Source organism: Poeciliopsis prolifica, unplaced genomic scaffold (genome assembly GCF_027474105.1).
Source record: "Poeciliopsis prolifica strain line A6 unplaced genomic scaffold, Auburn_PproV2 SCAFFOLD167, whole genome shotgun sequence".
NCBI lineage: Eukaryota > Metazoa > Chordata > Actinopteri > Cyprinodontiformes > Poeciliidae > Poeciliopsis > Poeciliopsis prolifica.
In genome coordinates this window covers 171,920-186,306 of record NW_026562542.1, presented here as the reverse complement: position 1 = coordinate 186,306, position 14,387 = coordinate 171,920, and the positions used below count along the sequence as shown (strand labels likewise).

General features: G+C 37.0%; 1 pseudogene; it reads left to right on the top strand.

Annotated features, from left to right (window-relative positions):
* The window catches only part of LOC129356354 (transmembrane protein 132D-like), a 28,145-nt pseudogene extending 18,425 nt beyond the window's left edge, over nucleotides 1-9,720 (top strand).
* The last annotated feature ends 4,667 nt before the right edge of the window (nucleotides 9,721-14,387 follow it).

Sequence of the window (14,387 nt, the reverse complement as noted above, 5' to 3'; positions counted from 1 at the left end):
CTACTCCCCCAGCTTTTTTCTCACTTTTTCCTCCACCCACACTTATCCCTCTTCCATTGCTTCACTCTATTCTCCAGTCTAGTGCTCTCCAATTACCCCAGTGGAGCCACTGGTTTGTTAAGATAAGTGAGGCGGCAATAGAGATAGGCCTCCAATCTGAAATAAAACACACCAACTGCTGTGTTTCAGCTCATTGCTCTTGCTGGTGGGGACTGCCTGGCTCCTACCTCCAAAACAACATCACAGGAACATCTGTAAACCAGGGCTTATTTACATTCTGAAACAGTGGTGGTTTTAGATGACAAACACAAGCACTCTCTGATCCTTTGTCCACACTTTGGAGGTGGTATGAAATTCAAGAGATTTTTTTTTTGTTTTCTGTGCCGTTCTTTTTTTTTTTTCTTCTTTCTTGAATTTTAAATCGCTCCTCGCCTTCCTGTTTCAGCTAATCAGCCGTCACAAAAACAGTTTTTGGCCTGTTTATTTGAACTCTTGCATGAAAAAAAAAAAAAAAAAAAAAAACAACAACAATGCCCTAAACCTAGAAAAGATCTAAAGGAAAAGAAGCAGACGCTTGTTTTAAATCAAGTGAGTCCAGTGAGCTTTTCTGGAACTTTGACCACCTTTCTCTCTTTTCCTTAATCCAGGTGTCAGAACGCTGTAACTATGTTTTTGTGAATGGAAAAGAGACAAAAGGCAAAAGCAGCGTGATGATCAATTTCACATACGGTTTCCTGAGTGCGCAGCTGGAGTTGAGTGTGTGGATCCCCGCCTGCCTCTGCTCATCGACATCGCCGACCCTGAGCTTAGCCAGATTAAAGGTTGGAGGGTACCCGTCACAACAGGCAATAGAAGGTAAGGCAGAGCCGGCCCAAGGCATAACCAAAGTAAGCTGATGCTAAGGAGACTGATGGAACTTTTCTGGGTTGACAAGATCACTTGACTTTTCCAATTTGAAATGTTTAACGTGAAACTAACCACTAACCTTTGAGCAAAAATGGAACTCAAAATTAAAATGCATTCTTCAACCAGTCAGGCAACAATAAGCTGCGCTCATACTGTGCTCAGTGTTACAAATCTAATATCTGTTAATGTTGCTTACTTTTTGCTGGAGCAATAAAAGCAAAATGTTGGTTAAGAAAAACTCATTTCAAAGTTTTTGAAATATTGTTAGGGGATGTGTTTAAAGCCAGTGTGCAATGCACATTATATATCTTTCAAATGATAGATAAATGAGATAAATTTTATCCTAATGAGGATAAAAGTGCCTTTGCATTGATACTGATTCCTTAAAAAATGTTGAGAAAGATTTTTTAAATATACATAATACACAATTTTGCACTGTTGTTTAATGAATAATTGTGGCTTCAAAGAAAATCTCCTGTAAAATTCATAAATTCACAAGGATGCAGGAGGTTTTGGACACAACTGCATGTTGTCAGCCAGAATAAGAGTAACTACCACATTTGTGTTTAGCGCATTGGAGAGTGAGTGAGCATTAGATACATCACTGATGTCCTGGAAATAAAGGTTAGTAGGGTTTCAATCAATAAGTACAGTAAAGTCATTACTTTCCCCACTCAATACTCTTTGATAATGGATGCCATCCCCTGCCCAAAGTTCAATACCAGGCTTCAGTTACAAACAGATAGTAGGTCAGAAATCTCATACTTCATTAGTATGAATAGAAAGAATACTACTGAATAGTGGGACAGAACCTTCGAAAAGTATTCAACCTGAATGTGTTTACGCTGAGTCGTGTTAGCGCCGCAAACATTAACATTTTTTAAATTTAAAAGGGGTCAGTTAAACCCGTACATAATAGGAGGGTTAAGTTTGTCATCTCTTATGTGTTTTCTGAAGTTTTTTTTTAATTCATTACTAACCTAACAGAAGCACAGACAAACATGTTTATTTTTTTAGATTAAAGATCGTTGCGATGCCTCGAAGCTTCAGAAGTTGGACGACAGAATATAGCCAAGACTAACTTTTTGGTGCCTTGTTGTTGAGTCAGTGATTTAATTCAAGTAGCATTCCCATCACATGGTAAGCTGTGACCTCAGGCTAAATAGTAATGATGTTTATTTGGACTTTACCTCTTCACAGGCACTTTCAGCCTGCAGTGTAAAAACATTTCCACCAACCCTGCAGCACACCTGAGGTGCGCCGTGTGGCAGGACCAGCTGAGAGTATGATAATTATATGATCATTGCAGAGAGGTTCACAGCTTAACCTCTACTACATATAAACAAACCACTCAGCTGTGGGATCTTGGTTAATTTAAGTTAAATTGATTTTCAGGAAAAAGGTCACTCCACATGGGCTTCGCCTCTAAAGCAACAACAACAATGCTGATGGGCTTCACTGTTTTTCTTTCATAAGTTCACAGATTAGCAGCATGTTTTTGTTGTTTCTGAGAAGTGCTGGAAGCAAATTCAGACAGCCAGTCTGCACTTAGGGGAGAACATATCAGTTTAGTGCTGGAATAAGCCCCAGAATAGGTTATGAATTGTAATGAATTGTTCAAGAGTTTATCTCAGTTTTGTGGACTGTGGTTTGCAGCTAATGAAAACTACACAGAGATTAACATAAAATCTTTACTTAATAATATAATTTTTAAAAAAGTTGACATTTTGAATAATGTGAACTTTGTATTAAAAGTGGAATGATTTACCAAATGATATGACAACAGTCATAAATATTTATGAATACTTACTCATGTTCATGACAGGTGTTAATGTTATGTTTATGTCGGAGTCATGACAGACGTATTCACAACCCGTCAAATAAAATGTTATCAATAAGTTTCAGTGCATAAATATTATGTTATGGCTTGCAAAGTAAAAAAGGAAGCCTTTTCTTTGACATCCTCCACAGAAAAAGTAAGCCAAAAAGGTTTTCTAAAAGAATTCACAGAGTGAAAGTGTGGGTGACCCAAGAACAAGCAACAGGGATAGCTAATAAGCCATTGAAAGATTTAAAGGACAAATGCTAAGCACAAGTCAGTGCTCTTAAGTAAAAATAGACTTTAAAAGGCAAATCAATTTCCAAGTGTGGAGGAAGTTGTTAGAGGCATCCAGAATCCATGTTTCTTAAGTTCAGCGGGAAGCTTTAACAGTAAGATGACTTGGAAAGCCATGTCTTCTGCTGTTGTCGGTCTACTAGCTTATATCAAGCTCAGTTTATTCAAAAGCACCAAAAGCTTCTGTTTTTTGACATTAATGTAAATCTTATGGAATCTTTATGGAAATGTAGATTTTATTTTCCAGCAGAAGTCAGCTGGTACTCACACTTCCAAAAGGTACAAGTGTCTGATTTAATGAGAACTATGTCACTGTGCTTGATTGATCCAACGCACCACAGTGAGTCTATAGTCTAGAGGCAGATGACACCAAACCCAACAATGTCGACAAACTGCAAGCAGCTGCTATAGCTTGCTTAAAATCTCAGCAGAGACACAGGCTGATCCTCTCAAGGCCGCACCTCACCAATCCAGTGATATCTTTATGATAAATCTCTCTATATTATAAAGTCTGTTATTACTACCCTGCAATATTGACAGTTTTAAAGTTTCAGATTTGAGTTTTCATTCACTGAAAGCTAAAACCACCAAAATAACCTTTCAAATAATAATATCTGTTAAGATTCACTTACATTTTTCACAGCATTCTTTATGTCTGTGTTCCTACACGTATATATGATTAATTTTGTTTTTGTGTGTCAGATCTACATGGGACAGTGAAGAAGATGAGGACATGAGGAAGGGAAGAGGATGCATGTTACAGTACCAACTCTCGACAGTGAGGGTGCTCACACCTTTTGTGGCCCAGCCTGATTCTGAGGTTCTGCCTGGCCCACTTACTGGAGAAGAGCCTGTTGAATATTTTTTAGGTTCTGATTGGCAGGTAAAAACATGGAGTACTTCTTCATTACCAGCATGCAGACAAAACTATTATTAAAGTATTTTGAATGTACACGCTTTATATGCAGATGACAATCCAGTGTGCGCCTACAAGCATTTGCAGTGATTGAGTCTTTTTTTGCATTTTTTACATCTATAGGTTGATGTGACTGACCTCGTGCGCTATGCTCTAAAAGTAGCAGATCTGAAGTAGCCAGAGTGCAAGATGGTGTTGTACTGCAAGGGCGGGCTGTTGGGACCACTGTTGTGCAGGTGAGGCATCAGCAGAAATGTGTGTGTGTGTGGGTGTGTGTGCGTGTGTGTGTGTGTGTGTCTCAGTTGAAGTGCTTTTTTTTGCAGCCTGAATGTGTGCCTGTGTTTGCGGTTGCAGGTGTTGTCCCCGGTGACGTCATTGGTCCTGGCTGAGAGGAGCATCAGGGTGGTGGATGATAAAGTGAGCGTGACAGAACTGGGAGTGCAGTTAGTTTCCGGACTTTCTCTGTCTCTTCAGCTCAGCCCTGGGAGCAACAGGGCTATTGTTGCCACAGCAACCACAAGGGAGACAGTCACAGAACTCAAACAGGTAAACAACTGGGAAACCGTCGTAAACAGAATTGTGTGATGGATTTTTGTAAATGTTTTTATTTGTTCCCTATTATTTCAAAATAGTTCATATATATTTAACCAAATATAGGCCTCAGCCTCCTGAACATAATGACTTATATTGCCATTAATTGGCAGCACAAGCCTTAAATCATTGTGTTAGAAATTCTACCCTCTTCTCTTTATAGCATTGTTATTCAGCCACATTGAAAGATTCTCAAAAAATCAGATACTATTTGGCTTTAACTCCAACCTTAATTGGGCCATTCAAAACCCTTTATTATATATGACATTGATATTTAATAAAATGAAAATCATGCATATGCACGTCAGCAGCTGTAATTCATGACATGTAAAATACCTACACATATGATCTTGTCCTGCTTAACACCCTCACCAATGACCTTATGGATGTCACAGTATCTGTTATTCTCCACAACAATGAACAACTGGGGCTTCAGTTGGACGTCCTTCTGTTTCTAAACACATATCTGACTCCATTCTCATAGCTCCATTGTTCAGTACACAAACATTTTTGTCCTGCTGTTGATGTTTCATACGGAGCAGTTTCTGAGGTTTCAAAAATTTGTGTGAATAAAACAAAACTGTTCTCTTGCTTCATGTTTATCATGTTTGATTTACTGGACAATTTTAGATGAACTTTTGGTGCATCATTTTGGGTTCAAGATTTTGCTTTTGTGGCACAACACCAAAATCACACCATTCATGTATTCAACATTTTACTCGAGACATTGTTATGATGACATTTTCCTCTTTTTAATTAATTGCATCAGCAAAATCACTCACTTGGGTGCATGCATAATTAGCATCATTAGATACTCCAAAAATATATATTTCTGTTTGCAGAGGAGTCCTACTGAACTAAAACCTTGCGCAGAGGGTGAATACATGCCTTTTAGTTTATAGAACACACTGAAAAAATACATTAGAAGGAATATGTGTGAGATCTCTCAGGTTGGCAGTTACCAGTTAATAAGAATGATTTTTTTCAAAAAAGTAATTTTATCTGAATAAAAATGCAAACCAGCTACTTTTCACAAACTTAAACTATAACTATAAGGAGAGAACAAACATGGATTTCACAGGACACACAACCTTTACATAATGTTGAGACAGCTGGACATTACATTATTACGCTTAACATTGAATTTTATTGTTGATGGTGACATTTCTCAGAAATGTTATTTTTGCTCCATTATGAAGCTTCTCAAAAAGCAAAAGTAAAACAGACTCAGGGTCTCTTGTACATGTGTGCTTTCCACGGTTCTAAAGTAGTTTGAGTAAATAGTAAATCATAAGCACTTGTGTAGCATTTTAGTGCTAGTCTTACTGACCTTTCAAAGTGCTTTGGCACTAGAAGCCGTATTTTGCTGATAAAATTTGTAGAGCTCTTAAAGGTTATACCAGGGTCTATAAACTATGCTTCTTTCATACTTCACTCTGAAATAAATGTTTTAAACCATAAAGTATCCTTGAATTTGCCAAAATAAAATATTAAGTGATTTTGTATTGTATACCCAGATGAACATCATTGCTAATTTGATGTAAGATAAAAAAAAAAGGGGTTAAGACTCTTGCAGATTATTTATTTTCATCTTTTCTGAAAACAAATAAAATGCATGAGGAAAAATAACATAAAGGTATTTTAGGAGAATCATATTTGAATATGTTTTGTTTTCCCCACACTTCCAGAGGAGAAGCAGGGCTTTGTTTTGTATTTCAACAAAAATGACCTGGCAGACTTTAGTTGTGATGTTTTCAAATTTGGACAGATACAAAAAGTTTGTAAAATCTGCCTCACTTAGATTTTTTTCCCACACATCAATTCTGCACAAGTGTGTTGCAAAAAAAATTATAAAATATTTTAAGTGATTTTGAGGAAGAGAGAGTGTAACGAGAAATCATGTTACTTTGCAGAGGCAGAATTATGCTCCTACTAAAATAGTGACCATCTTTTTACATCACACAAATACAAGTTCACTGATGTAATAGTACTTTTTAACATGGCTCTTATGGCTCATCTACTAGGGTCCCATTCTATCATTTATTGTTACTCAAAATGTAGCTGTACATAAGCTAATGATGCAAATCTTAATATTTGAGCTATGGAATCGTAAACAGCTATTTTGTTCTAAAATTATTGGACAAGTTAGATCTAAAATGGTTCGATAGGTGGGATAAATGTATCTAATGAAGGTGTGAAAATATTATCTACAAAACATGCATAATTATGCTCTTATTCTCAATCTCTTTCCATTATGAAAACATTAAACACATATTGCACAAAAGCAGGGAACACAATTTAGACCTGTTGTGATTGCAGCAGTTTCAGTTTCCTTTCAGTTTGCGTCAAAGTCAAAGAAAAAGCTACACATGGACTTATGAGCGATAGATGGTTTCAAAGTTTTGCTTTATGTTCTATTCATGCATCTAAGTTCTGATCTGTGAATCCAAACCAAATGATCAAATGAAAAATTAATGTTTTCATCGAGAACATAAACAATGAATGAAAAGAAAGACTAAAAATCTTAATACAGTAAAAGTATTTTCCTTTGGAAACATTGAGAGCAAAAGTTAACAACCTCACCAGCTTTTTCATGACAATTTCAAATTCCATAAAGATCTGGGTTATTTATTTTAACCATACATGCTTTTGGTCATATAAATGCATTTTAAATATCAAACTCTACCAAAAAGAAACATACATCACACTTACAATAGCAAAATGACATTTTGGCTTTCTTTTTATTTCTTCAGTGTGAGTATTTTCTCTCTCTGGACCCTCATCAGCAGCTGCAGAGCTCTGCAAGAGACCAAGATAAGGCAGACAGATGATCACGTTAAAAGCTCACTCACACATTTAGCTGTGGCAGTCTGCCCATTTTAAACCAGCTACTTTTCACAGACATGCTCTCTTTTACATTCAGTGCACTGCCATGGCTGTTCTGCCCCAGTCAATAAACCTGCCCCTGCGGATGACCAGCCAATTGTGTCTGAGATAGCAAGCTGTTATGCTCAGGGCTATTCACAATGTATTCAGATCTAAAATATAGGCTAGGTTTGTGGTGACCCAGTAGCTCATATTAGCCACAGTAAATGGGTCATTTTGTTGTAATGTCATTTGATTAGCAAATTCTGTCCGTAAGGTGACCCTAAATGCTACATTTTTTGTCGCGCTGAAGGACATCTGCCATAGTATTGCATGAATTATTGCTTTAGATTTAAACCAAACCATACTTAAAAGTGTTTTATTTTATTCCATGTTTTTGAACAGATCAATAAAGATGATTTGCAAAATTCCTATGTAGTTTGGAAAAGTAGAAAATTTAATTTCAGTGATTTGCAAGTCTGAGTGAAGATAAAAATATGGAACTTACTGAACTGAATGTACTGAATATAAAGTATTGAAACCTCTTAGATTGTCTCAATCCCTGCAATATTTACATGAATACGTATGGATGTCATTCAAATAACAATCTCTGCAGAGGCTAAGAAATATTAATTTGCTTCCCATTTCCTCATGTACATGTTGAAGAAGTTTGCACTTTCTCTCCCTCTTGTTTTGTTACAGGAAGCAGTGGTCAGCTGTTGGGTTCAATTCAGTGATGGGGCGGTTGCTCCACTGGAGCTTTTTGAACGTGGTGTCTACTCCCTCACCGTTTCCACCAATGATGAGAGGGTGGCCACTGTGCGGCGCACACCACTGTCCACATTCGTGGTTGCACAAGGTGAAGGCGAAGGCCGTGGGAGGCAGGTGAAGGTGGAGCTGAGGATTTGTGAGGAATGTCAGAAGTCCAAGAGGAAGAGCAAGCTGGCGGTGGGAGCAGGGATTCTCAAGACTAACTTTCAGAGCGGAAGAGTTGTAGCAGGAGGAGCAAGTAAAATGTCGAAGCAGTGGGTGACATTAAAACAGCAGGGACATCGCAAAAATTTTTCACTTTTATGGATAAAAGGCCATCCACTGACACAATGACCAACCAGCAGGCTGTTATCACAACGCTTCCAAACAGATATGTACAAACACCTGCAGTATGGGTTGGAAGAACAAACCCTACAGAGGGCGCTGCATCTAGCGTCATTAGCATGATCACTCCTACAGCTATCAATAACTTATGGTCTGATGCACAGCTGAACACTGCCAAACCAACAGTGAGTTTTGTTAGTAAAGGAGATGGGAAAAAGAAAAGATATGGGAACATGCTTGACAACTCTAATTCATCTGCTAACAATGAGACTCCAGAAGGTGTCAAACCTGAGAACGAGTCTCCGAAAACGAAAACCCCTAAAGTGATTGAGAGCGATCTTATCAGGACTTTCAAAGCCTTGTCCGATTTGGAGATCGGCATGTATTCTTTGATAGGCGTCTCTTGTATCGCTATCATGGCATTTTGCTCAACTGTGCATCGTACAAGCTGTGTTTTCGAAAACAAAAGACCCCCATACAGACAGCCCCACCACCCACTGCAGACCCAAAGGATCACAAACATGACTGGGTGTGGATGGGGAGCAACAGTCACAACACACCTCCACCAGGTGCTCCAGCTGCCCCGGTTCAAGTTGCAACACTGAAACGTGAGCCTCACCGCCCTCTTGAGTCCCATCATTCAATAGATTCAATGGTTCCCAGTGGCCTGCAGGGGTCTTTGCCAACTGTGAGTGCCCCTGCTGTACCTGAGAGAACGGCTACATTGGGACGCTGCAGGAGCAGTTCCCAGCAACACCAGTTTCAAGTAAAGGGCATCGACCCAATGGCAAACCGGTCAGCCACTTTGCTGGCAAGGCCACACCGCAGTGAACCTCTGCATTCTCCCACCAGCAAGAGGAATCAAGTCCAGTTTACCACTTTCACGACACTTGACATCAAGCACTTGGCTGCACTGAAGAAGAATGGTGTGGACTTAAACTGGGCTAATCAGAAAATGCAGCAGCAGCCTCTTCCTCAACCCCAGGCACCTTTACCTGACATGCCATGGCCTGTTGTCACACCATTAGGAGACCCCCAGTGAGTTTACAGAGGTGTACATATATGATGACATATGTAGTCAGGAGGAATATAGTGCTTTTTAAATATATTCATACCTCTTGTTTGGTCCACATTTTGTTACACTACAATCATAATCCCCCATGATTTTTTTTTTCAGATTTGATGTAAAAAAAATGAAATTACACAAAGTAATTCATAATTGTGTAATGAGTCATGCCTTTTTTTACACAATGTTTTGACTCATAAAACATCATTGTATTGTTCCTGCAATACACCTGCAAGTCTTTTGCTCTGTTTTGATTTTTTTTGTAAATCCCAATAAAAAGTTAATGTTTGTGGTTGTGACATCACAAAATGTGTTTGATTGGTATGAATACATTTACAAGGTGCTATATTTCTAAATAAGATGCATATTCTGGGAATGTTTAAATTGTTAGCTTTTTAAATAAAAGCAATTTAAATAACTTTTGAGGAATTATATTGATAAATTATACAAAGGATATTTTATATCTCATGATTTGCTTAAATGCAGATTTGCAAGAAAGCACAAAATAAATGTTATCTGGTACTTAGAAAAATTATCAAAATGCTTTGTGTTTAGATAAAAAAATATTATGTAAATATAGATATGTATTGTATGCTATTTTACATATTTGTACATTTCTTAGCAAAAAAGCCCTCAGTTATCACTATTTACTTTTGTACAGTTCTGTACTTTCTGTTGTAGTTTAGTCATCAGACTGCAATATGAGAGGTTTCCTTCCTTGTAAATAAACTTTTTTCTGCTAACAAAACCTGCAACATGTCAGAAAATATACAATAGTTATTGTTTAACTTCAGCAGTCGATCAACAATCTTTATGAGACTAATTCATGCTGTTGTCTGGGCGGAGAGAGTGATGAGGAATATTTCTTAACATTTCGTACACTGATAGTTCAGTCCACAGGTCTGTCCTGATCAGATGCTGTTCCCACCAGGAGAGAAAACAAAACTAAGGGGAAGAAACTGTCACAGAACACACATTCATTTGAAATGTTTCTCCCGTGGTTGCAAAAAATATGATGCCTTTTTTATGTAACATCCTCATGATTTTAAAGAAAAATGATGTGTGCAATTTCCTGACAAAGTTCTCATTATCTATATCTCATTTGAAGCTTTATTGAATCACTAATTTCACATAGGAATTCCAAGAAGAACAGCAAATTGTTAGGATAATACCGTGAAAGCTTTGCCAGGAATCAAGGGGATTTAATTGTCTTAATCACTCCTGAATGTGATTTACCTCTGATGTCATCATTCTCCAAAATGCCACCATGTTGGATGGGCCTGAAAGTTTTAGGATTCAGTACTGCTGCACTATAAAAAAAACAGACAAAAACAAAAAAACAAAAAACAAGACGACAGATGTCCCTCATTTCTTGCATCCTGGTTCCACCCCTAAAGAATTACAGGTATTTTATCAAAGATGGAGGCCTACATACGATAACTCATGGCTCATTTTTTTCCATTTCCACTCCTCCCCGTGTCTCTGAGGTGAGCGCAGCTCAAAATTACATTCTGCAAGCTGTGATGAATAAACACTATTTGCAGCTTAAAGAAAACCAGATAATCTGATGCCATGCACAACATGAATTTGCCGCTGCGGACGTGACATCGCACAAGCCACTCTCTGGAAACAGCTGCAGATTTAGAGTGATGATAAAAATTAATTTTAATATAATAGGAATCTTTTGTGTAATTTCCTTGTTGCTACCAATTGTCTTTTCCATATTAACTTTGGTGCAGCAATGTTTAATATAATTGAATTTCAAGTACAGAATTAATTTGTTAATAAATGCATATTTTCTGTATATAAGTAATAATACTACATGCTTGATTATGTCTTTTATTCCAATGTTTCATCACATTGCTTCTTTTTCTCTGTATCATTCATTTCTTGCCATATTAGCCAAACATTTGATTTCTGCGTGTCAAGGTTGGTTTGATCACATTTAAGCAGACTTTGTCACATCAAGAAAAATTTCACCTCAAAAAATGTAATCACTTTCAGCTGCATTTCATTTAGGCCTAATAAAATCCCAGAGGAGAGCCTTACACATTAAGAGGAAATTTAAACTATAAATAACAGAGTTTATGGACAAGAAAGGAATAGAGTCCCCTGGTATCATTGCAGCTGGATCTCTAATCTGGAGCATCAGCTTCTCTGTTGACAGATTTAAAGGATTGGGGTCATTGTGTTGGAGGATTACTGTGCATTAGTGAAGTGTCTCCGCGGCAGAGGCCCGTTAATGTGGGCCAAAAGAGACAAGGTCACTTTTTTCTAAAGTCTGTTTTTTTTTTTGTCTATGGTAGATCTGTGGTCCAACATGTGGTTAGACACCAGAAAGCACAGATGCAATGCTCATGAGAGAAAAAAAAAATAATTTCTTTGAAGCAGAATTCATGGAATAACTGCATCAGCAAGAAACAAGGCATCTTTGGCTCTCCCTGTGTGTAATGAAATTTCTGTCATTAATCCTGAATGACAGGAAGTAAGAGACTCAACATCTGAAAACAGATGGTTTAGAGACTACTTTGTGAATCTTCCCCTTAGAAGGAGTGTTTTTTTAAAATACAGGAGTGCCATAATGCTTTTTGTATATTTTTTTCTAAATAAGTTTTGGGAAAATGAAAAAAGAAGAAAAAAAGTTGAATCCTATCCCTGCTCAAAACATGATACTTTGGATATCGGGTGAAACGGGCTAACAGTATAACTCTGGAGTCCCTGCCAGATAGACTGAGCTCGTGCCTTTGCCAAGTTCCAGTCATGTCAGCATTAGTAGTCAGGACATAATGACATTAGAAAATAGTTATCACATTTGCAGCACCATGTAGATTCAGTTCTTTCAGGAGTTTCCATACTTGTATCATCTATTCTCTTTAGAACTGGTGGTTCTTTGTCAATTTAATCTGGTTCAAAGAAACATCTTATCTCCTTAGAAAAAACAAAATAACAAAAAAAAAAAAAAAAAAAAAACAGTAAGTCATCTGCACAGTCTTAATCAGTCATCTTACTGTCTGATAGCTGCTTTGAAATAATATCAGCAAAGTAATGAGTTGGTGCTTATCAGGCCATTGAATGGAAGACTCAGTACACTTATTGTTCTTTTCTTAGTGGTATTTCATGCATGAATAGTAACCATGGCAAACACCTCTTTAGTGTCCAACACCCATTTTTTCACAATTAGAAAAAAAAGGTTTTGCATGTGAAAAATTTGTTCTAAGGACTAAAATCAGTGTAGAATAATTCAGTCCATGACTGACCAAATTTATGTAATGTGGCTGTCACCCTTGTCTTAATCTAAGGTGTCTCTAATGCCAAAAAAACTCTATTTTTATGCTTGCATACAGTTAAAATGAAGTCATGTAAATACCATTCAGCATACAATATACAAGCTACCATCACCTAAATATGTTATTTTTGCAGTAGAGATGATTAAATGCAGTCCAGATTCTAAAAGTAATGGAATGACTTTCTAATTTAGCACTAAATAGGACTTCATGATTTATTTATTTCACTAGTAATGTCCCATTGAGATACATCATCTTTTCTACGAAATTGGTCGTTGCAGGTGGTGAAAAAGTTTATACATGCATTCAGTTAAGAGAAAAAAGCAAAAGTAAATCAGAAATACTCTCTCTTAACACAAAGTAATAAGATTAACTTTAATGTTACAGTTCTTATGCTTACCCCCTATGTACTGTAATAATACCCATGATGAGTCATATCATCCAGATCAAAAATCCCATGTTTGAAAAAATTATAAACATTTTAGAAGACTTTACTGCTTGAGAAAGTAGAGACAACTACATTGCAGAACATCTATAAATCTGAACTACAACCACTGTAAAATATCTTTGAATGACACACATGACATCTTCTTGATTGGTCTGGGCACCAATTTATTGTAAACATTGAATTTACTCAAAAAAAAAAACTTGTTTGTGTAATAAAGATAGTCTAAACATTTTTTCTTTGTTTTACTAAGTGAATATAAAAGGTGGCATATGTTTTCTTGGCTCTTTGTCTCTCTTTTTAAGACAGCATAAGTAGAAACATAAAAGAAGACAGTTGGATGCAGAAACCAGTCCCAGGAAGCATAAAGAGAGATAACTTGTATAACAGGTGGAGGAGAACTCAAACTGTATGGCAGCTCATTAAGACAAAGTACCTTGTGCTTCTTTTCGACACTCATTGCTGTCATTGCTTGTCAGCAGTGTCAGCACTCAGTGTGCATTGTCAGATAGTGTCACCATTCTCACAAAGACGAGAAGCAAAGGGGAAAAAAAATATTTTTGTTAATGAGACAGATTGTGGAAAAACAACTTTGTCTGAAGGCAAGTTACAAAAGGAAGAACAGAATGAAGCCATGGACATACAGCATCAAATTGAATTTGGGCAAAGTAGAGATTTCTGTATTTTCTTCAGAAAGAAAGCATTATCCAGCACACACATTTAAAAATTAACTGTGTGGACAAGTATAAAATGTATGAATGCATGGGACAGGGTGAGGAAAAAAAGAGTGACTAGAAAAATACACCGACTCAAAGAGAATAAGGATGACACATCACTGCTGCTCTGAAAAATAGTTGCATTTGAATAATCCTGTCTATAATCTGTTCTTCATGAAAGAAGGATTTCATGTGCTTCCTTTCAGGCTTCTGAACCGGATTCTAATAGTTTACTGTATCATTAAGAAATAGGGAAGTTTGGCTATGTAAGCATTATGAAACTTAAAATGTGTTATTAGTAGATTTTTGAGCCCCTGTGGAGTAAAAGCCGGATGCTGCAGTATGCTTATTAAAAAGGGAAACAAGTTTTACTTTACTTTCAAAACA